General features: G+C 46.9%; 47 non-coding genes and 27 pseudogenes across 47 annotated transcripts; all 74 read right to left on the bottom strand.

Annotated features, from left to right (window-relative positions):
- Positions 1-60: 60 nt before the first annotated feature.
- Positions 61-179, bottom strand: LOC144413081 (5S ribosomal RNA). Its single transcript, XR_013469140.1, has one exon. It is a non-coding gene; the product is annotated as a 5S ribosomal RNA (ribosomal RNA).
- Positions 180-431: 252 nt separating this feature from the next.
- LOC144415732 (5S ribosomal RNA) lies at positions 432-550 on the bottom strand. The gene has a single exon (XR_013471625.1). It is a non-coding gene; the product is annotated as a 5S ribosomal RNA (ribosomal RNA).
- Positions 551-631: 81 nt separating this feature from the next.
- Positions 632-750, bottom strand: LOC144412646 (5S ribosomal RNA; annotated as a pseudogene).
- An 81-nt stretch (positions 751-831) lies between these two features.
- LOC144413098 (5S ribosomal RNA) lies at positions 832-940 on the bottom strand (annotated as a pseudogene).
- An 81-nt stretch (positions 941-1021) lies between these two features.
- Positions 1022-1140, bottom strand: LOC144416534 (5S ribosomal RNA). The gene has a single exon (XR_013472427.1). It is a non-coding gene; the product is annotated as a 5S ribosomal RNA (ribosomal RNA).
- An 81-nt stretch (positions 1141-1221) lies between these two features.
- On the bottom strand, positions 1222-1340 carry LOC144417192 (5S ribosomal RNA). Its single transcript, XR_013473085.1, has one exon. It is a non-coding gene; the product is annotated as a 5S ribosomal RNA (ribosomal RNA).
- An 81-nt stretch (positions 1341-1421) lies between these two features.
- On the bottom strand, positions 1422-1540 carry LOC144417203 (5S ribosomal RNA). The gene has a single exon (XR_013473096.1). It is a non-coding gene; the product is annotated as a 5S ribosomal RNA (ribosomal RNA).
- Positions 1541-1621: 81 nt separating this feature from the next.
- Positions 1622-1740, bottom strand: LOC144413093 (5S ribosomal RNA). Its single transcript, XR_013469142.1, has one exon. It is a non-coding gene; the product is annotated as a 5S ribosomal RNA (ribosomal RNA).
- Positions 1741-1821: 81 nt separating this feature from the next.
- On the bottom strand, positions 1822-1940 carry LOC144415170 (5S ribosomal RNA). The gene has a single exon (XR_013471062.1). It is a non-coding gene; the product is annotated as a 5S ribosomal RNA (ribosomal RNA).
- Positions 1941-2021: 81 nt separating this feature from the next.
- LOC144416518 (5S ribosomal RNA) lies at positions 2022-2140 on the bottom strand. The gene has a single exon (XR_013472411.1). It is a non-coding gene; the product is annotated as a 5S ribosomal RNA (ribosomal RNA).
- An 81-nt stretch (positions 2141-2221) lies between these two features.
- LOC144418092 (5S ribosomal RNA) lies at positions 2222-2339 on the bottom strand (annotated as a pseudogene).
- Positions 2340-2420: 81 nt separating this feature from the next.
- Positions 2421-2539, bottom strand: LOC144413104 (5S ribosomal RNA). Its single transcript, XR_013469143.1, has one exon. It is a non-coding gene; the product is annotated as a 5S ribosomal RNA (ribosomal RNA).
- Positions 2540-2620: 81 nt separating this feature from the next.
- LOC144418374 (5S ribosomal RNA) lies at positions 2621-2739 on the bottom strand (annotated as a pseudogene).
- Positions 2740-2820: 81 nt separating this feature from the next.
- LOC144412996 (5S ribosomal RNA) lies at positions 2821-2929 on the bottom strand (annotated as a pseudogene).
- An 81-nt stretch (positions 2930-3010) lies between these two features.
- LOC144414487 (5S ribosomal RNA) lies at positions 3011-3129 on the bottom strand. The gene has a single exon (XR_013470377.1). It is a non-coding gene; the product is annotated as a 5S ribosomal RNA (ribosomal RNA).
- An 81-nt stretch (positions 3130-3210) lies between these two features.
- LOC144417858 (5S ribosomal RNA) lies at positions 3211-3329 on the bottom strand (annotated as a pseudogene).
- An 81-nt stretch (positions 3330-3410) lies between these two features.
- LOC144413107 (5S ribosomal RNA) lies at positions 3411-3529 on the bottom strand. Its single transcript, XR_013469144.1, has one exon. It is a non-coding gene; the product is annotated as a 5S ribosomal RNA (ribosomal RNA).
- An 81-nt stretch (positions 3530-3610) lies between these two features.
- LOC144418278 (5S ribosomal RNA) lies at positions 3611-3729 on the bottom strand (annotated as a pseudogene).
- Positions 3730-3810: 81 nt separating this feature from the next.
- Positions 3811-3919, bottom strand: LOC144412236 (5S ribosomal RNA; annotated as a pseudogene).
- Positions 3920-4000: 81 nt separating this feature from the next.
- On the bottom strand, positions 4001-4119 carry LOC144415986 (5S ribosomal RNA). The gene has a single exon (XR_013471880.1). It is a non-coding gene; the product is annotated as a 5S ribosomal RNA (ribosomal RNA).
- An 81-nt stretch (positions 4120-4200) lies between these two features.
- Positions 4201-4319, bottom strand: LOC144412147 (5S ribosomal RNA; annotated as a pseudogene).
- An 80-nt stretch (positions 4320-4399) lies between these two features.
- Positions 4400-4518, bottom strand: LOC144413108 (5S ribosomal RNA). The gene has a single exon (XR_013469145.1). It is a non-coding gene; the product is annotated as a 5S ribosomal RNA (ribosomal RNA).
- An 81-nt stretch (positions 4519-4599) lies between these two features.
- Positions 4600-4718, bottom strand: LOC144413109 (5S ribosomal RNA). The gene has a single exon (XR_013469146.1). It is a non-coding gene; the product is annotated as a 5S ribosomal RNA (ribosomal RNA).
- An 81-nt stretch (positions 4719-4799) lies between these two features.
- Positions 4800-4918, bottom strand: LOC144416554 (5S ribosomal RNA). Its single transcript, XR_013472447.1, has one exon. It is a non-coding gene; the product is annotated as a 5S ribosomal RNA (ribosomal RNA).
- An 81-nt stretch (positions 4919-4999) lies between these two features.
- Positions 5000-5118, bottom strand: LOC144412647 (5S ribosomal RNA; annotated as a pseudogene).
- An 81-nt stretch (positions 5119-5199) lies between these two features.
- On the bottom strand, positions 5200-5308 carry LOC144412899 (5S ribosomal RNA; annotated as a pseudogene).
- An 81-nt stretch (positions 5309-5389) lies between these two features.
- LOC144414840 (5S ribosomal RNA) lies at positions 5390-5508 on the bottom strand. The gene has a single exon (XR_013470730.1). It is a non-coding gene; the product is annotated as a 5S ribosomal RNA (ribosomal RNA).
- An 81-nt stretch (positions 5509-5589) lies between these two features.
- On the bottom strand, positions 5590-5708 carry LOC144412914 (5S ribosomal RNA; annotated as a pseudogene).
- Positions 5709-5789: 81 nt separating this feature from the next.
- LOC144415779 (5S ribosomal RNA) lies at positions 5790-5908 on the bottom strand. The gene has a single exon (XR_013471672.1). It is a non-coding gene; the product is annotated as a 5S ribosomal RNA (ribosomal RNA).
- An 81-nt stretch (positions 5909-5989) lies between these two features.
- On the bottom strand, positions 5990-6108 carry LOC144416807 (5S ribosomal RNA). The gene has a single exon (XR_013472700.1). It is a non-coding gene; the product is annotated as a 5S ribosomal RNA (ribosomal RNA).
- An 81-nt stretch (positions 6109-6189) lies between these two features.
- On the bottom strand, positions 6190-6308 carry LOC144413110 (5S ribosomal RNA). Its single transcript, XR_013469147.1, has one exon. It is a non-coding gene; the product is annotated as a 5S ribosomal RNA (ribosomal RNA).
- An 81-nt stretch (positions 6309-6389) lies between these two features.
- Positions 6390-6508, bottom strand: LOC144413111 (5S ribosomal RNA). The gene has a single exon (XR_013469148.1). It is a non-coding gene; the product is annotated as a 5S ribosomal RNA (ribosomal RNA).
- An 81-nt stretch (positions 6509-6589) lies between these two features.
- On the bottom strand, positions 6590-6708 carry LOC144413118 (5S ribosomal RNA). The gene has a single exon (XR_013469155.1). It is a non-coding gene; the product is annotated as a 5S ribosomal RNA (ribosomal RNA).
- An 81-nt stretch (positions 6709-6789) lies between these two features.
- LOC144416850 (5S ribosomal RNA) lies at positions 6790-6908 on the bottom strand. The gene has a single exon (XR_013472743.1). It is a non-coding gene; the product is annotated as a 5S ribosomal RNA (ribosomal RNA).
- An 81-nt stretch (positions 6909-6989) lies between these two features.
- On the bottom strand, positions 6990-7108 carry LOC144418375 (5S ribosomal RNA; annotated as a pseudogene).
- Positions 7109-7189: 81 nt separating this feature from the next.
- LOC144412965 (5S ribosomal RNA) lies at positions 7190-7298 on the bottom strand (annotated as a pseudogene).
- Positions 7299-7379: 81 nt separating this feature from the next.
- On the bottom strand, positions 7380-7498 carry LOC144414498 (5S ribosomal RNA). The gene has a single exon (XR_013470388.1). It is a non-coding gene; the product is annotated as a 5S ribosomal RNA (ribosomal RNA).
- Positions 7499-7579: 81 nt separating this feature from the next.
- LOC144418318 (5S ribosomal RNA) lies at positions 7580-7698 on the bottom strand (annotated as a pseudogene).
- Positions 7699-7779: 81 nt separating this feature from the next.
- Positions 7780-7898, bottom strand: LOC144413129 (5S ribosomal RNA). Its single transcript, XR_013469166.1, has one exon. It is a non-coding gene; the product is annotated as a 5S ribosomal RNA (ribosomal RNA).
- An 81-nt stretch (positions 7899-7979) lies between these two features.
- LOC144414821 (5S ribosomal RNA) lies at positions 7980-8098 on the bottom strand. Its single transcript, XR_013470711.1, has one exon. It is a non-coding gene; the product is annotated as a 5S ribosomal RNA (ribosomal RNA).
- An 81-nt stretch (positions 8099-8179) lies between these two features.
- LOC144412338 (5S ribosomal RNA) lies at positions 8180-8288 on the bottom strand (annotated as a pseudogene).
- Positions 8289-8369: 81 nt separating this feature from the next.
- LOC144415987 (5S ribosomal RNA) lies at positions 8370-8488 on the bottom strand. The gene has a single exon (XR_013471881.1). It is a non-coding gene; the product is annotated as a 5S ribosomal RNA (ribosomal RNA).
- Positions 8489-8569: 81 nt separating this feature from the next.
- LOC144412785 (5S ribosomal RNA) lies at positions 8570-8688 on the bottom strand (annotated as a pseudogene).
- An 80-nt stretch (positions 8689-8768) lies between these two features.
- On the bottom strand, positions 8769-8888 carry LOC144417720 (5S ribosomal RNA; annotated as a pseudogene).
- An 81-nt stretch (positions 8889-8969) lies between these two features.
- On the bottom strand, positions 8970-9088 carry LOC144413140 (5S ribosomal RNA). The gene has a single exon (XR_013469177.1). It is a non-coding gene; the product is annotated as a 5S ribosomal RNA (ribosomal RNA).
- An 81-nt stretch (positions 9089-9169) lies between these two features.
- LOC144417859 (5S ribosomal RNA) lies at positions 9170-9288 on the bottom strand (annotated as a pseudogene).
- An 81-nt stretch (positions 9289-9369) lies between these two features.
- On the bottom strand, positions 9370-9488 carry LOC144413152 (5S ribosomal RNA). Its single transcript, XR_013469189.1, has one exon. It is a non-coding gene; the product is annotated as a 5S ribosomal RNA (ribosomal RNA).
- An 81-nt stretch (positions 9489-9569) lies between these two features.
- On the bottom strand, positions 9570-9688 carry LOC144416131 (5S ribosomal RNA). The gene has a single exon (XR_013472025.1). It is a non-coding gene; the product is annotated as a 5S ribosomal RNA (ribosomal RNA).
- An 81-nt stretch (positions 9689-9769) lies between these two features.
- On the bottom strand, positions 9770-9888 carry LOC144413163 (5S ribosomal RNA). Its single transcript, XR_013469200.1, has one exon. It is a non-coding gene; the product is annotated as a 5S ribosomal RNA (ribosomal RNA).
- An 81-nt stretch (positions 9889-9969) lies between these two features.
- LOC144413174 (5S ribosomal RNA) lies at positions 9970-10088 on the bottom strand. Its single transcript, XR_013469211.1, has one exon. It is a non-coding gene; the product is annotated as a 5S ribosomal RNA (ribosomal RNA).
- Positions 10089-10169: 81 nt separating this feature from the next.
- On the bottom strand, positions 10170-10288 carry LOC144415612 (5S ribosomal RNA). The gene has a single exon (XR_013471504.1). It is a non-coding gene; the product is annotated as a 5S ribosomal RNA (ribosomal RNA).
- An 81-nt stretch (positions 10289-10369) lies between these two features.
- Positions 10370-10478, bottom strand: LOC144412655 (5S ribosomal RNA; annotated as a pseudogene).
- An 81-nt stretch (positions 10479-10559) lies between these two features.
- Positions 10560-10678, bottom strand: LOC144414785 (5S ribosomal RNA). Its single transcript, XR_013470676.1, has one exon. It is a non-coding gene; the product is annotated as a 5S ribosomal RNA (ribosomal RNA).
- Positions 10679-10759: 81 nt separating this feature from the next.
- LOC144416610 (5S ribosomal RNA) lies at positions 10760-10878 on the bottom strand. Its single transcript, XR_013472503.1, has one exon. It is a non-coding gene; the product is annotated as a 5S ribosomal RNA (ribosomal RNA).
- An 81-nt stretch (positions 10879-10959) lies between these two features.
- Positions 10960-11078, bottom strand: LOC144413185 (5S ribosomal RNA). The gene has a single exon (XR_013469222.1). It is a non-coding gene; the product is annotated as a 5S ribosomal RNA (ribosomal RNA).
- Positions 11079-11159: 81 nt separating this feature from the next.
- On the bottom strand, positions 11160-11278 carry LOC144413197 (5S ribosomal RNA). The gene has a single exon (XR_013469234.1). It is a non-coding gene; the product is annotated as a 5S ribosomal RNA (ribosomal RNA).
- Positions 11279-11359: 81 nt separating this feature from the next.
- LOC144413208 (5S ribosomal RNA) lies at positions 11360-11478 on the bottom strand. Its single transcript, XR_013469245.1, has one exon. It is a non-coding gene; the product is annotated as a 5S ribosomal RNA (ribosomal RNA).
- Positions 11479-11559: 81 nt separating this feature from the next.
- LOC144416851 (5S ribosomal RNA) lies at positions 11560-11678 on the bottom strand. The gene has a single exon (XR_013472744.1). It is a non-coding gene; the product is annotated as a 5S ribosomal RNA (ribosomal RNA).
- An 81-nt stretch (positions 11679-11759) lies between these two features.
- On the bottom strand, positions 11760-11878 carry LOC144418376 (5S ribosomal RNA; annotated as a pseudogene).
- Positions 11879-11959: 81 nt separating this feature from the next.
- LOC144412966 (5S ribosomal RNA) lies at positions 11960-12068 on the bottom strand (annotated as a pseudogene).
- Positions 12069-12149: 81 nt separating this feature from the next.
- Positions 12150-12268, bottom strand: LOC144414509 (5S ribosomal RNA). Its single transcript, XR_013470399.1, has one exon. It is a non-coding gene; the product is annotated as a 5S ribosomal RNA (ribosomal RNA).
- Positions 12269-12349: 81 nt separating this feature from the next.
- On the bottom strand, positions 12350-12468 carry LOC144418319 (5S ribosomal RNA; annotated as a pseudogene).
- Positions 12469-12549: 81 nt separating this feature from the next.
- On the bottom strand, positions 12550-12668 carry LOC144413219 (5S ribosomal RNA). The gene has a single exon (XR_013469256.1). It is a non-coding gene; the product is annotated as a 5S ribosomal RNA (ribosomal RNA).
- An 81-nt stretch (positions 12669-12749) lies between these two features.
- LOC144415988 (5S ribosomal RNA) lies at positions 12750-12868 on the bottom strand. Its single transcript, XR_013471882.1, has one exon. It is a non-coding gene; the product is annotated as a 5S ribosomal RNA (ribosomal RNA).
- An 81-nt stretch (positions 12869-12949) lies between these two features.
- Positions 12950-13068, bottom strand: LOC144412723 (5S ribosomal RNA; annotated as a pseudogene).
- An 80-nt stretch (positions 13069-13148) lies between these two features.
- On the bottom strand, positions 13149-13268 carry LOC144417721 (5S ribosomal RNA; annotated as a pseudogene).
- Positions 13269-13349: 81 nt separating this feature from the next.
- LOC144413230 (5S ribosomal RNA) lies at positions 13350-13468 on the bottom strand. Its single transcript, XR_013469267.1, has one exon. It is a non-coding gene; the product is annotated as a 5S ribosomal RNA (ribosomal RNA).
- An 81-nt stretch (positions 13469-13549) lies between these two features.
- LOC144412630 (5S ribosomal RNA) lies at positions 13550-13668 on the bottom strand (annotated as a pseudogene).
- Positions 13669-13749: 81 nt separating this feature from the next.
- On the bottom strand, positions 13750-13868 carry LOC144413240 (5S ribosomal RNA). The gene has a single exon (XR_013469277.1). It is a non-coding gene; the product is annotated as a 5S ribosomal RNA (ribosomal RNA).
- Positions 13869-13949: 81 nt separating this feature from the next.
- On the bottom strand, positions 13950-14068 carry LOC144416132 (5S ribosomal RNA). The gene has a single exon (XR_013472026.1). It is a non-coding gene; the product is annotated as a 5S ribosomal RNA (ribosomal RNA).
- An 81-nt stretch (positions 14069-14149) lies between these two features.
- Positions 14150-14268, bottom strand: LOC144413251 (5S ribosomal RNA). The gene has a single exon (XR_013469288.1). It is a non-coding gene; the product is annotated as a 5S ribosomal RNA (ribosomal RNA).
- An 81-nt stretch (positions 14269-14349) lies between these two features.
- Positions 14350-14468, bottom strand: LOC144413262 (5S ribosomal RNA). The gene has a single exon (XR_013469296.1). It is a non-coding gene; the product is annotated as a 5S ribosomal RNA (ribosomal RNA).
- Positions 14469-14549: 81 nt separating this feature from the next.
- On the bottom strand, positions 14550-14668 carry LOC144415613 (5S ribosomal RNA). The gene has a single exon (XR_013471505.1). It is a non-coding gene; the product is annotated as a 5S ribosomal RNA (ribosomal RNA).
- Positions 14669-14749: 81 nt separating this feature from the next.
- LOC144412656 (5S ribosomal RNA) lies at positions 14750-14858 on the bottom strand (annotated as a pseudogene).
- Between the last annotated feature and the right edge of the window lie 47 nt (positions 14859-14905).

Genomic DNA, 14905 nt, shown 5'->3' on the forward strand with positions numbered 1-14905 from the left:
GCTATTTGTATTTCGCAGTTGTTGGAAAACAGAGCAAAATCGAATGAAACGGCGACGAAAAGCCTACGACACTCGGTATTCCCAGCCGGTCACCCATGCAAGTACTAACCGAGCCCGACATTGCTTAACTTCCGAGATCGAACGAGATCGGGTGCATTCAACGTGGTATGGTTGTAGGCGATAAAGTAGTAGTCTATTCGGCTATTTGTATTTCGCAGTTGTTGGAAAACAGAGCAAAATCGAATGAAACGGCGACCCGGTTACCCATGCAAGTACTAACCGAGCCCGACATTGCTTAACTTCCGAGATCGAACGAGATCGGGTGCATTCAACGTGGTATGGTTGTAGGCGATAAAGTAGTAGTCTATTCGGCTATTTGTATTTCGCAGTTGTTGGAAAACAGAGCAAAATTGAATGAAACGGCGACGAAAAGCCTACGACACACGGTATTCCCAGCCGGTCACCCACGCAAGTACTAACCGAGCCCGACATTGCTTAACTTCCGAGATCGAACGAGATCGGGTGCATTCAACGTGGTATGGTTGTAGGCGATAAAGTAGTAGTCTATTCGGCTATTTGTATTTCGCAGTTGTTGGAAAACAGAGCAAAATCGAATGAAACGGCGACGATAAGCCTGCGACACTCGGTATTCCCAGCCGGTCACCCATGCAAGTACTAACCGAGCCTGACATTGCTTAACTTCCGAGATCGAACGATAACGGGTGCATTCAACGTGGTATGGTTGTAGGCGATAAAGTAGTAGTCTATTCGGCTATTTGTATTTCGCAGTTGTTGGAAAACAGAGCAAAATCGAATGAAACGGCGACAAGAAGCCTACGACAGTCGGTATTCCCAGCCGGTCACCCATGCAAGTACTAACCGAGCCCGACAATGCTTAACTCCCGAGATCGAGTGCATTCAACGTGGTATGGTTGTAGGCGATAAAGTAGTAGTCTATTCGGCTATTTGTATTTCGCAGTTGTTGGAAAACAGAGCAAAATCGAATGAAACGGCGACGAAAAGCCTACGACACTCGGTATTCCCAGCAGGTCACCCATGCAAGTACTAACCGAACCCGACATTGCTTAACTTCCGAGATCGAACGAGATCGGGTGCATTCAACGTGGTTTGGTTGTAGGCGATAAAGTAGTAGTCTATTCGGCTATTTGTATTTCGCAGTTGTTGGAAAACAGAGCAAAATCGAATGAAACGGCGACGAAAAGCCTACGACACTCGGTATTCCCAGCCGGTCACCCATGCAAGTACTAACCGAGCCCGACATTGCTTAACTTCCGTGATCGAACGATAACGGGTGCATTCAACGTGGTATGGTTGTAGGCGATAAAGTAGTAGTGTATTCGGCTATTTGTATTTCGCAGTTGTTGGAAAACAGAGCAAAATCGAATGAAACGGCGACAAAAAGCCTACGACAATCGGTATTCCCAGCCGGTCACCCATGCAAGTACTAACCGAGCCCGACATTGCTTAACTTCCGAGATCGAACGAGATCGGGTGCATTCAAGGTGGTATGGTTGTAGGCGATAAAGTAGTAGTCTATTCGGCTATTTGTATTTCGCAGTTGTTGGAAAACAGAGCAAAATCGAATGAAACGGCGACGAAAAGCCTACGACACTCGGTATTCCCAGCCGGTCACCCATGCAAGTACTAACCGAGCCCGACATTGCTTAACTTCCGAGATCGAACGAGATCGGGTGCATTCAACGTGGTATGGTTGTAGGCGATAAAGTAGTAGTCTATTCGGCTATTTGTATTTCGCAGTTGTTGGAAAACAGAGCAAAATCGAATGAAACGGCGACAAAAAGCCTACGACACTCGGTATTCCCAGCTGGTCACCCATGCAAGTACTAACCGAGCCCGACATTGCTTAACTTCCGAGATCGAACGAGATCGGGTGCATTCAACGTGGTATGGTTGTAGGCGAGAAAGTAGTAGTCTATTCGGCTATTTGTATTTCGCAGTTGTTGGAAAACAGAGCAAAATCGAATGAAACGGCGACGAAAAGCCTACGACACTCGGTATTCCCAGCCGGTCACCCATGCAAGTACTAACCGAGCCCGACATTGCTTAACTTCGGAGATCGAACGAGATCGGGTGCATTCAACGTGGTATGGTTGTAGGCGATAAAGTAGTAGTCTATTCGGCTATTTGTATTTTGCAGTTGTTGGAAAACAGAGCAAAATCGAATGAAGCGGCGACGAAAAGCCTACGACACTCGGTATTCCCAGCGGTCACCCATGCAAGTACTAACCGAGCCCGACATTGCTTACCTTCCGAGATCGAACGAGATCGGGTGCATTCGACGTGGTATGGTTATAGGCGATAAAGTAGTAGTCTATTCGGCTATTTGTATTTCGCAGTTGTTGGAAAACAGAGCAAAATCGAATGAAACGGCGACGAAAAGCCTACGACACTCGGTATTCCCAGCCGGTCACCCATGCAAGTACTAACCGAGCCCGACATTGCTTAACTTCCGAGATCGAACGAGATCGGGTGCATTCAACGTGGTATGGTTGTAGGCGATAAAGTAGTAGTCTATTCGGCTATTTGTATTTCGCAGTTGTTGGAAAACAGAGCAAAATCGAATGGAACGGCGACGAAAAGCCTACGACACTAGGTATTCCCAGCCGGTCACCCATGCAAGTACTAACCGAGCCTGACATTGCTTAACTTCCGAGATCGAACGATAACGGGTGCATTCAACGTGGTATGGTTGTAGGCAATAAAGTAGTAGTCTATTCGGCTATTTGTATTTCGCAGTTGTTGGAAAACAGAGCAAAATCGAATGAAACGGCGACAAAATGCCTACGACACTCGGTATTCCCAGCCGGTCACCCATGCAAGTACTAACCGAGCACGACATTGCTTAACTTCCGAGATCGAGTGCATTCAACGTGGTATGGTTGTAGGCGATAAAGTAGTAGTCTATTCGGCTATTTGTATTTCGCAGTTGTTGGAAAACAGAGCAAAATCGAATGAAACGGCGGCGAAAAGCCTACGACACTCGGTATTCCCAGCAGGTCACCCATGCAAGTACTAACCGAGCCCGACATTGCTTAACTTCCGAGATCGAACGAGATCGGGTGCATTCAACGTGGTATGGTTGTAGGCGATAAAGTAGTAGTCTATTCGGCTATTTGTATTTCGCAGTTGTTGGAAAACAGAGCAAAATCGAATGAAACGGCGACGAAAAGCCTACGACACTCGGTATTCCCAGCCGGTCACCCATGCAAGTACTAACCGAGCCCGACATTGCTTAACTTCCGAGATCGAACGATAACGGGTGCATTCAACGTGGTATGGTTGTAGGCGATAAAGTAGTAGTGTATTCGGCTATTTGTATTTCGCAGTTGTTGGAAAACAGAGCAAAATCGAGTGAAACGGCGACAAAAAGCCTACGACACTCGGTATTCCCAGCCGGTCACCCATGCAAGTACTAACCGAGCCCGACATTGCTTAACTTCCGAGATCGAACGAGATCGGGTGCATTCAACGTGGTATGGTTGTAGGCGATAAAGTAGTAGTCTATTCGGCTATTTGTATTTTGCAGTTGTTGGAAAACAGAGCAAAATCGAAGGAAACGGCGACGAAAAGCCTACGACACTCGGCATTCCCAGCCGGTCACCCATGCAAGTGCTAATTGAGCCCGACATTGCTTAACTTCCGAGATCGAACGAGATCGGGTGCATTCAACGTGGTATGATTGTAGGCGATAAAGTAGTAGTCTATTCGGCTATTTGTATTTCGCAGTTGTTGGAAAACAGAGCAAAATCGAATGAAACGGCGACAAAAAGCCTACGACACTCGGTATTCCCAGCCGGTCACCCATGCAAGTACTAACCGAGCCCGACATTGCTTAACTTTCGAGATCGAGTGCATTCAACGTGGTATGGTTGTAGGCGATAAAGTAGTAGTCTATTCGGCTATTTGTATTTCGCAGTTGTTGGAAAACAGAGCAAAATCGAATGAAACGGCGGCGAAAAGCCTACGACATTCGGTATTCCCAGCAGGTCACCCATGCAAGTACTAACCGAGCCCGACATTGCTTAACTTCCGAGATCGAACGAGATCGGGTGCATTCAACGTGGTATGGTTGTAGGCGATAAAGTAGTAGTCTATTCGGCTATTTGTATTTCGCAGTTGTTGGAAAACAGAGCAAAATCGAATGAAACGGCGACGAAAAGCCTACGACACTCGGTATTCCCAGCCGGTCACCCATGCAAGTACTAACCGAGCCCGACATTGCTTAACTTCCGAGATCGAACTATAACGGGTGCATTCAACGTGGTATGGTTGTAGGCGATAAAGTAGTAGTGTATTCGGCTATTTGTATTTCGCAGTTGTTGAAAACAGAGCAAAATCGAGTGAAACGGCGACAAAAAGCCTACGACACTCGGTATTCCCAGCCGGTCACCCATGCAAGTACTAACCGAGCCCGACATTGCTTAACTTCCGAGATCGAACGAGATCGGGTGCATTCAACGTGGTATGGTTGTAGGCGATAAAGTAGTAGTCTATTCGGCTATTTGTATTTCGCAGTTGTTGGAAAACAGAGCAAAATCGAATGAAACGGCGACAAAAAGCCTACGACACTCGGTATTCCCAGCCGGTCACCCATGCAAGTACTAACCGAGCCCGACATTGCTTAACTTCCGAGATCGAACGAGATCGGGTGCATTCAACGTGGTATGGTTGTAGGCGATAAAGTAGTAGTCTATTCGGCTATTTGTATTTCGCAGTTGTTGGAAAACAGAGCAAAATCGAATGAAACGGCGACGAAAAGCCTAAGACACTCGGTATTCCCAGCCGGTCACCCATGCAAGTACTAACCGAGCCCGACATTGCTTAACTTCCGAGATCGAACGAGATCGGGTGCATTCAACGTGGTATGGTTGTAGGCGATAAAGTAGTAGTCTATTCGGCTATTTGTATTTCGCAGTTGTTGGAAAACAGAGCAAAATCGAATGAAACGGCGACGAAAAGCCTGCGACACTCGGTATTCCCAGCCGGTCACCCATGCAAGTACTAACCGAGCCTGACATTGCTTAACTTCCGAGATCGAACGATAACGGGTGCATTCAACGTGGTATGGTTGTAGGCGATAAAGTAGTAGTCTATTCGGCTATTTGTATTTCGCAGTTGTTGGAAAACAGAGCAAAATCGAATGAAACGGCGACAAGAAGCCCACGACACTCGGTATTCCCAGCCGGTCACCCATGCAAGTACTAACCGAGCCCGACAATGCTTAACTTCCGAGATCGAGTGCATTCAACGTGGTATGGTTGTAGGCGATAAAGTAGTAGTCTATTCGGCTATTTGTATTTCGCAGTTGTTGGAAAACAGAGCAAAATCGAATGAAACGGCGACGAAAAGCCTACGACACTCGGTATTCCCAGCAGGTCACCCATGCAAGTACTAACCGAGCCCGACATTGCTTAACTTCCGAGATCGAACGAGATCGGGTGCATTCAACGTGGTTTGGTTGTAGGCGATAAAGTAGTAGTCTATTCGGCTATTTGTATTTCGCAGTTGTTGGAAAACAGAGCAAAATCGAATGAAACGGCGACGAAAAGCCTACGACACTCGGTATTCCCAGCCGGTCACTAATGCAAGTACTAACCGAGCCCGACATTGCTTAACTTCCGAGATCGAACGATAACGGGTGCATTCAACGTGGTATGGTTGTAGGCGATAAAGTAGTAGTGTATTCGGCTATTTGTATTTCGCAGTTGTTGGAAAACAGAGCAAAATCGAATGAAACGGCGACAAAAAACCTACGACACTCGGTATTCCCAGCCGGTCACCCATGCAAGTACTAACCGAGCCCGACATTGCTTAACTTCCGAGATCGAACGAGATCGGGTGCATTCAAGGTGGTATGGTTGTAGGCGATAAAGTAGTAGTCTATTCGGCTATTTGTATTTCGCAGTTGTTGGAAAACAGAGCAAAATCGAATGAAACGGCGGCGAAAAGCCTACGACACTCGGTATTACCAGCCGGTCACCCACGCAAGTACTAACCGAGCCCGACATTGCTTAACTTCCGAGATCGAACGAGATCGGGTGCATTCAACGTGGTATGGTTGTAGGCGATAAAGTAGTAGTCTATTCGGCTATTTGTATTTTGCAGTTGTTCGAAAACAGAGCAAAATCGAATGAAACGGCGACAAAAAGCCTACGACACTCGGTATTCCCAGCCGGTCACCCATGCAAGTACTAACCGAGCCCGACATTGCTTAACTTCCGAGATCGAACGAGATCGGGTGCATTCAACGTGGTATGGTTGTAGGCGAGAAAGTAGTAGTCTATTCGGCTATTTGTATTTCGCAGTTGTTGGAAAACAGAGCAAAATCGAATGAAACGGCGACGAAAAGCCTACGACACTCGGTATTCCCAGCCGGTCACCCATGCAAGTACTAACCGAGCCCGACATTGCTTAACTTCCGAGATCGAACGAGATCGGGTGCATTCAACGTGGTATGGTTGTAGGCGATAAAGTAGTAGTCTATTCGGCTATTTGTATTTCGCAGTTGTTGGAAAACAGAGCAAAATCGAATGAAACGGCGACAAAAAGCCTACGACACTCGGTATTCCCAGCCGGTCACCCATGCAAGTACTAACCGAGCCCGACATTGCTTAACTTCCGAGATCGAACGAGATCGGGTGCATTCAACGTGGTATGGTTGTAGGCGATAAAGTAGTATACTATTCGGCTATTTGTATTTCGCAGTTGTTGGAAAACAGAGCAAAATCGAATGAAACGGCGACGAAAAGCCTACGACACTCGGTATTCCCAGCCGGTCACCCATGCAAGTACTAACCGAGCCCGACATTGCTTAACTTCCTAGATCGAACGAGATCGGGTGCATTCAACGTGGTATGGTTGTAGGCGATAAAGTAGTAGTCTATTCGGCTATTTGTATTTCGCAGTTGTTGGAAAACAGAGCAAAATCGAATGAAACGGCGACGAAAAGCCTACGACACTAGGTATTCCCAGCCGGTCACCCATGCAAGTACTAACCGAGCCTGACATTGCTTAACTTCCGAGATCGAACGATAACGGGTGCATTCAACGTGGTATGGTTGTAGGCAATAAAGTAGTAGTCTATTCGGCTATTTGTATTTCGCAGTTGTTGGAAAACAGAGCAAAATCGAATGAAACGGCGACAAAAAGCCTACGACACTCGGTATTCCCAGCCGGTCACCCATGCAAGTACTAACCGAGCACGACATTGCTTAACTTCCGAGATCGAGTGCATTCAACGTGGTATGGTTGTAGGCGATAAAGTAGTAGTCTATTCGGCTATTTGTATTTCGCAGTTGTTGGAAAACAGAGCAAAATCGAATGAAACGGCGGCGAAAAGCCTACGACACTCGGTATTCCCAGCAGGTCACCCATGCAAGTACTAACCGAGCCCGACATTGCTTAACTTCCGAGATCGAACGAGATCGGGTGCATTCAACGTGGTATGGTTGTAGGCGATAAAGTAGTAGTCTATTCGGCTATTTGTATTTCGCAGTTGTTGGAAAACAGAGCAAAATCGAATGAAACGGCGACGAAAAGCCTACGACACTCGGTATTCCCAGCCGGTCACCCATGCAAGTACTAACCGAGCCCGACATTGCTTAACTTCCGAGATCGAACGATAACGGGTGCATTCAACGTGATATGGTTGTAGGCGATAAAGTAGTAGTGTATTCGGCTATTTGTATTTCGCAGTTGTTGGAAAACAGAGCAAAATCGAGTGAAACGGCGACAAAAAGCCTACGACACTCGGTATTCCCAGCCGGTCACCCATGCAAGTACTAACCGAGCCCGACATTGCTTAACTTCCGAGATCGAACGAGATCGGGTGCATTCAACGTGGTATGGTTGTAGGCGATAAAGTAGTAGTCTATTCGGCTATTTGTATTTCGCAGTTGTTGGAAAACAGAGCAAAATCGAAGGAAACGGCGACGAAAAGCCTACGACACTCGGTATTCCCAGCCGGTCACCCATGCAAGTACTAATCGAGCCCGACATTGCTTAACTTCCGAGATCGAACGAGATCGGGTGCATTCAACGTGGTATGATTGTAGGCGATAAAGTAGTAGTCTATTCGGCTATTTGTATTTCGCAGTTGTTGGAAAACAGAGCAAAATCGAATGAAACGGCGACAAAAAGCCTACGACACTCGGTATTCCCAGCCGGTCACCCATGCAAGTACTAACCGAGCCCGACATTGCTTAACTTCCGAGATCGAGTGCATTCAACGTGGTATGGTTGTAGGCGATAAAGTAGTAGTCTATTCGGCTATTTGTATTTCGCAGTTGTTGGAAAACAGAGCAAAATCGAATGAAACGGCGGCGAAAAGCCTACGACATTCGGTATTCCCAGCAGGTCACCCATGCAAGTACTAACCGAGCCCGACATTGCTTAACTTCCGAGATCGAACGAGATCGGGTGCATTCAACGTGGTATGGTTGTAGGCGATAAAGTAGTAGTCTATTCGGCTATTTGTATTTCGCAGTTGTTGGAAAACAGAGCAAAATCGAATGAAACGGCGACGAAAAGCCTACGACACTCGGTATTCCCAGCCGGTCACCCATGCAAGTACTAACCGAGCCCGACATTGCTTAACTTCCAAGATCGAACTATAACGGGTGCATTCAACGCGGTATGGTAGTAGGCGATAAAGTAGTAGTGTATTCGGCTATTTGTATTTCGCAGTTGTTGAAAACAGAGCAAAATCGAGTGAAACGGCGACAAAAAGCCTACGACACTCGGTATTCCCAGCCGGTCACCCATGCAAGTACTAACCGAGACCGACATTGCTTTAACTTCCGAGATCGAACGAGATCGGGTGCATTCAACGTGGTATGGTTGTAGGCGATAAAGTAGTAATCTATTCGGCTATTTGTATTTCGCAGTTGTTGGAAAACAGAGCAAAATCGAATGAAACGGCGACGAAAAGCCTACGACACTCGGTATTCCCAGCCGGTCACCCATGCAAGTACTAACCGAGCCCGACATTGCTTAACTTCCGAGATCGAACGAGATCGGGTGCATTCAACGTGGTATGGTTGTAGGCGATAAAGTAGTAGTCTATTCGGCTATTTGTATTTCGCAGTTGTTGGAAAACAGAGCAAAATCGAATGAAACGGCGACGAAAAGCCTACGACACTCGGTATTCCCAGCCGGTCACCCATGCAAGTACTAACCGAGCCCGACATTGCTTAACTTCCGAGATCGAACGATAACGGGTGCATTCAACGTGGTATGGTTGTAGGCGATAAAGTAGTAGTCTATTCGGCTATTTGTATTTCGCAGTTGTTGGAAAACAGAGCAAAATCGAATGAAACGGCGACAAAAAGCCTACGACACTCGGTATTCCCAGCCGGTCACCCATGCAAGTACTAACCGAGCCCGACATTGCTTAACTTCCGAGATCGAACGAGATCGGGTGCATTCAACGTGGTATGGTTGTAGGCGAGAAAGTAGTAGTCTATTCGGCTATTTGTATTTCGCAGTTGTTGGAAAACAGAGCAAAATCGAATGAAACGGCGACGAAAAGCCTACGACACTCGGTATTCCCAGCCGGTCACCCATGCAAGTACTAACCGAGCCCGACATTGCTTAACTTCAGAGATCGAACGAGATCGGGTGCATTCAACGTGGTATGGTTGTAGGCGATAAAGTAGTAGTCTATTCGGCTATTTGTATTTCGCAGTTGTTGGAAAACAGAGCAAAATCGAATGAAACGGCGACAAAAAGCCTACGACACTCGGTATTCCCAGCCGGTCACCCATGCAAGTACTAACCGAGCCCGACATTGCTTAACTTCCGAGATCGAACGAGATCGGGTGCATTCAACGTGGTATGGTTGTAGGCGATAAAGTAGTAGTCTATTCGGCTATTTGTATTTCGCAGTTGTTGGAAAACAGAGCAAAATCGAATGAAACGGCGACGAAAAGCCTACGACACTCGGTATTCCCAGCCGGTCACCCATGCAAGTACTAACCGAGCCCGACATTGCTTAACTTCCGAGATCGAACGAGATCGGGTGCATTCAACGTGGTATGGTTGTAGGCGATAAAGTAGTAGTCTATTCGGCTATTTGTATTTCGCAGTTGTTGGAAAACAGAGCAAAATCGAATGAAACGGCGACGAAAAGCCTACGACACTAGGTATTCCCAGCCGGTCACCCATGCAAGTACTAACCGAGCCTGACATTGCTTAACTTCCGAGATCGAACGAGATCGGGTGCATTCAACGTGGTATGGTTGTAGGCGATAAAGTAGTAGTCTATTCGGCTATTTGTATTTCGCAGTTGTTGGAAAACAGAGCAAAATCGAATGAAACGGCGACAAAAAGCCTACGACACTCGGTATTCCCAGCCGGTTACCCATGCAAGTACTAACCGAGCCCGACATTGCTTAACTTCCGAGATCGAGTGCATTCAACGTGGTATGGTTGTAGGCGATAAAGTAGTAGTCTATTCGGCTATTTGTATTTCGCAGTTGTTGGAAAACAGAGCAAAATCGAATGAAACGGCGACAAAAAGCCTACGACACTCGGTATTCCCAGCCGGTCACCCATGCAAGTACTAACCGAGCCCGACATTGCTTAACTTCCGAGATCGAACGAGATCGGGTGCATTCAAGGTGGTATGGTTGTAGGCGATAAAGTAGTAGTCTATTCGGCTATTTGTATTTCGCAGTTGTTGGAAAACAGAGCAAAATCGAATGAAACGGCGGCGAAAAGCCTACGACACTCGGTATTACCAGCCGGTCACCCATGCAAGTACTAACCGAGCCCGACATTGCTTAACTTCCGAGATCGAACGAGATCGGGTGCATTCAACGTGGTATGGTTGTAGGCGATAAAGTAGTAGTCTATTCGGCTATTTGTATTTTGCAGTTGTTCGAAAACAGAGCAAAATCGAATGAAACGGCGACAAAAAGCCTACGACACTCGGTATTCCCAGCCGGTCACCCATGCAAGTACTAACCGAGCCCGACATTGCTTAACTTCCGAGATCGAACGAGATCGGGTGCATTCAACGTGGTATGGTTGTAGGCGAGAAAGTAGTAGTCTATTCGGCTATTTGTATTTCGCAGTTGTTGGAAAACAGAGCAAAATCGAATGAAACGGCGACGAAAAGCCTACGACACTCGGTATTCCCAGCCGGTCACCCATGCAAGTACTAACCGAGCCCGACATTGCTTAACTTCCGAGATCGAACGAGATCGGGTGCATTCAACGTGGTATGGTTGTAGGCGATAAAGTAGTAGTCTATTCGGCTATTTGTATTTCGCAGTTGTTGGAAAACAGAGCAAAATCGAATGAAACGGCGACAAAAAGCCTACGACACTCGGTATTCCCAGCCGGTCACCCATGCAAGTACTAACCGAGCCCGACATTGCTTAACTTCCGAGATCGAACGAGATCGGGTGCATTCAACGTGGTATGGTTGTAGGCGATAAAGTAGTAGTCTATTCGGCTATTTGTATTTCGCAGTTGTTGGAAAACAGAGCAAAATCGAATGAAACGGCGACGAAAAGCCTACGACACTCGGTATTCCCAGCCGGTCACCCATGCAAGTACTAACCGAGCCCGACATTGCTTAACTTCCTAGATCGAACGAGATCGGGTGCATTCAACGTGGTATGGTTGTAGGCGATAAAGTAGTAGTCTATTCGGCTATTTGTATTTCGCAGTTGTTGGAAAACAGAGCAAAATCGAATGAAACGGCGACGAAAAGCCTACGACACTAGGTATTCCCAGCCGGTCACCCATGCAAGTACTAACCGAGCCTGACATTGCTTAACTTCCGAGATCGAACGATAACGGGTGCATTCAACGTGGTATGGTTGTAGGCAATAAAGTAGTAGTCTATTCGGCTATTTGTATTTCGCAGTTGTTGGAAAACAGAGCAAAATCGAATGAAACGGCGACAAAAAGCCTACGACACTCGGTATTCCCAGCCGGTCACCCATGCAAGTACTAACCGAGCACGACATTGCTTAACTTCCGAGATCGAGTGCATTCAACGTGGTATGGTTGTAGGCGATAAAGTAGTAGTCTATTCGGCTATTTGTATTTCGCAGTTGTTGGAAAACAGAGCAAAATCGAATGAAACGGCGGCGAAAAGCCTACGACACTCGGTATTCCCAGCAGGTCACCCATGCAAGTACTAACCGAGCCCGACATTGCTTAACTTCCGAGATCGAACGAGATCGGGTGCATTCAACGTGGTATGGTTGTAGGCGATAAAGTAGTAGTCTATTCGGCTATTTGTATTTCGCAGTTGTTGGAAAACAGAGCAAAATCGAATGAAACGGCGACGAAAAGCCTACGACACTCGGTATTCCCAGCCGGTCACCCATGCAAGTACTAACCGAGCCCGACATTGCTTAACTTCCGAGATCGAACGATAACGGGTGCATTCAACGTGATATGGTTGTAGGCGATAAAGTAGTAGTGTATTCGGCTATTTGTATTTCGCAGTTGTTGGAAAACAGAGCAAAATCGAGTGAAACGGCGACAAAAAGCCTACGACACTCGGTATTCCCAGCCGGTCACCCATGCAAGTACTAACCGAGCCCGACATTGCTTAACTTCCGAGATCGAACGAGATCGGGTGCATTCAACGTGGTATGGTTGTAGGCGATAAAGTAGTAGTCTATTCGGCTATTTGTATTTCGCAGTTGTTGGAAAACAGAGCAAAATCGAATGAAACGGCGGCGAAAAGCCTACGACATTCGGTATTCCCAGCAGGTCACCCATGCAAGTACTAACCGAGCCCGACATTGCTTAACTTCCGAGATCGAACGAGATCGGGTGCATTCAACGTGGTATGGTTGTAGGCGATAAAGTAGTAGTCTATTCGGCTATTTGTATTTCGCAGTTGTTGGAAAACAGAGCAAAATCGAATGAAACGGCGACGAAAAGCCTACGACACTCGGTATTCCCAGCCGGTCACCCATGCAAGTACTAACCGAGCCCGACATTGCTTAACTTCCAAGATCGAACTATAACGGGTGCATTCAACGTGGTATGGTAGTAGGCGATAAAGTAGTAGTGTATTCGGCTATTTGTATTTCGCAGTTGTTGAAAACAGAGCAAAATCGAGTGAAACGGCGACAAAAAGCCTACGACACTCGGTATTCCCAGCCGGTCACCCATGCAAGTACTAACCGAGACCGACATTGCTTTAACTTCCGAGATCGAACGAGATCGGGTGCATTCAACGTGGTATGGTTGTAGGCGATAAAGTAGTAATCTATTCGGCTATTTGTATTTCGCAGTTGTTGGAAAACAGAGCAAAATCGAATGAAACGGCGACGAAAAGCCTACGACACTCGGTATTCCCAGCCGGTCACCCATGCAAGTACTAACCGAGCCCGACATTGCTTAACTTCCGAGATCGAACGAGATCGGGTGCATTCAACGTGGTATGGTTGTAGGCGATAAAGTAGTAGTCTATTCGGCTATTTGTATTTCGCAGTTGTTGGAAAACAGAGCAAAATCGAATGAAACGGCGACGAAAAGCCTACGACACTCGGTATTCCCAGCCGGTCACCCATGCAAGTACTAACCGAGCCCGACATTGCTTAACTTCCAAGATCGAACTATAACGGGTGCATTCAACGTGGTATGGTTGTAGGCGATAAAGTAGTAGTCTATTCGGCTATTTGTATTTCGCAGTTGTTGGAAAACAGAGCAAAATCGAATGAAACGGCGACAAAAAGCCTACGACACTCGGTATTCCCAGCCGGTCACCCATGCAAGTACTAACCGAGCCCGACATTGCTTAACTTCCGAGATCGAACGAGATCGGGTGCATTCAACGTGGTATGGTTGTAGGCGAGAAAGTAGTAGTCTATTCGGCTATTTGTATTTCGCAGTTGTTGGAAAACAGAGCAAAATCGAATGAAACGGCGACGAAAAGCCTACGACACTCGGTATTCCCAGCCGGTCACCCATGCAAGTACTAACCGAGCCCGACATTGCTTAACTTCAGAGATCGAACGAGATCGGGTGCATTCAACGTGGTATGGTTGTAGGCGATAAAGTAGTAGTCTATTCGGCTATTTGTATTTCGCAGTTGTTGGAAAACAGAGCAAAATCGAATGAAACGGCGACAAAAAGCCTACGACACTCGGTATTCCCAGCCGGTCACCCATGCAAGTACTAACCGAGCCCGACATTGCTTAACTTCCGAGATCGAACGAGATCGGGTGCATTCAACGTGGTATGGTTGTAGGCGATAAAGTAGTAGTCTATTCGGCTATTTGTATTTCGCAGTTGTTGGAAAACAGAGCAAAATCGAATGAAACGGCGACGAAAAGCCTACGACACTCGGTATTCCCAGCCGGTCACCCATGCAAGTACTAACCGAGCCCGACATTGCTTAACTTCCGAGATCGAACGAGATCGGGTGCATTCAACGTGGTATGGTTGTAGGCGATAAAGTAGTAGTCTATTCGGCTATTTGTATTTCGCAGTTGTTGGAAAACAGAGCAAAATCGAATGAAACGGCGACGAAAAGCCTACGACACTAGGTATTCCCAGCCGGTCACCCATGCAAGTACTAACCGAGCCTGACATTGCTTAACTTCCGAGATCGAACGAGATCGGGTGCATTCAACGTGGTATGGTTGTAGGCGATAAAGTAGTAGTCTATTCGGCTATTTGTATTTCGCAGTTGTTGGAAAACAGAGCAAAATCGAATGAAACGGCGACAAAAAGCCTACGACACTCGGTATTCCCAGCCGGTTACCCATGCAAGTACTAACCGAGCCCGACATTGCTTAACTTCCGAGATCGAGTGCATTCAACGTGGTATGGTTGTAGGCGATAAAGTAGTAGTCTATTCGGCTATTTGTATTTCGCAGTTGTTGGA

This window comes from Styela clava, chromosome 15 (genome assembly GCF_964204865.1).
Source record: "Styela clava chromosome 15, kaStyClav1.hap1.2, whole genome shotgun sequence".
NCBI classification, from domain to species: Eukaryota; Metazoa; Chordata; class Ascidiacea; order Stolidobranchia; family Styelidae; genus Styela; species Styela clava.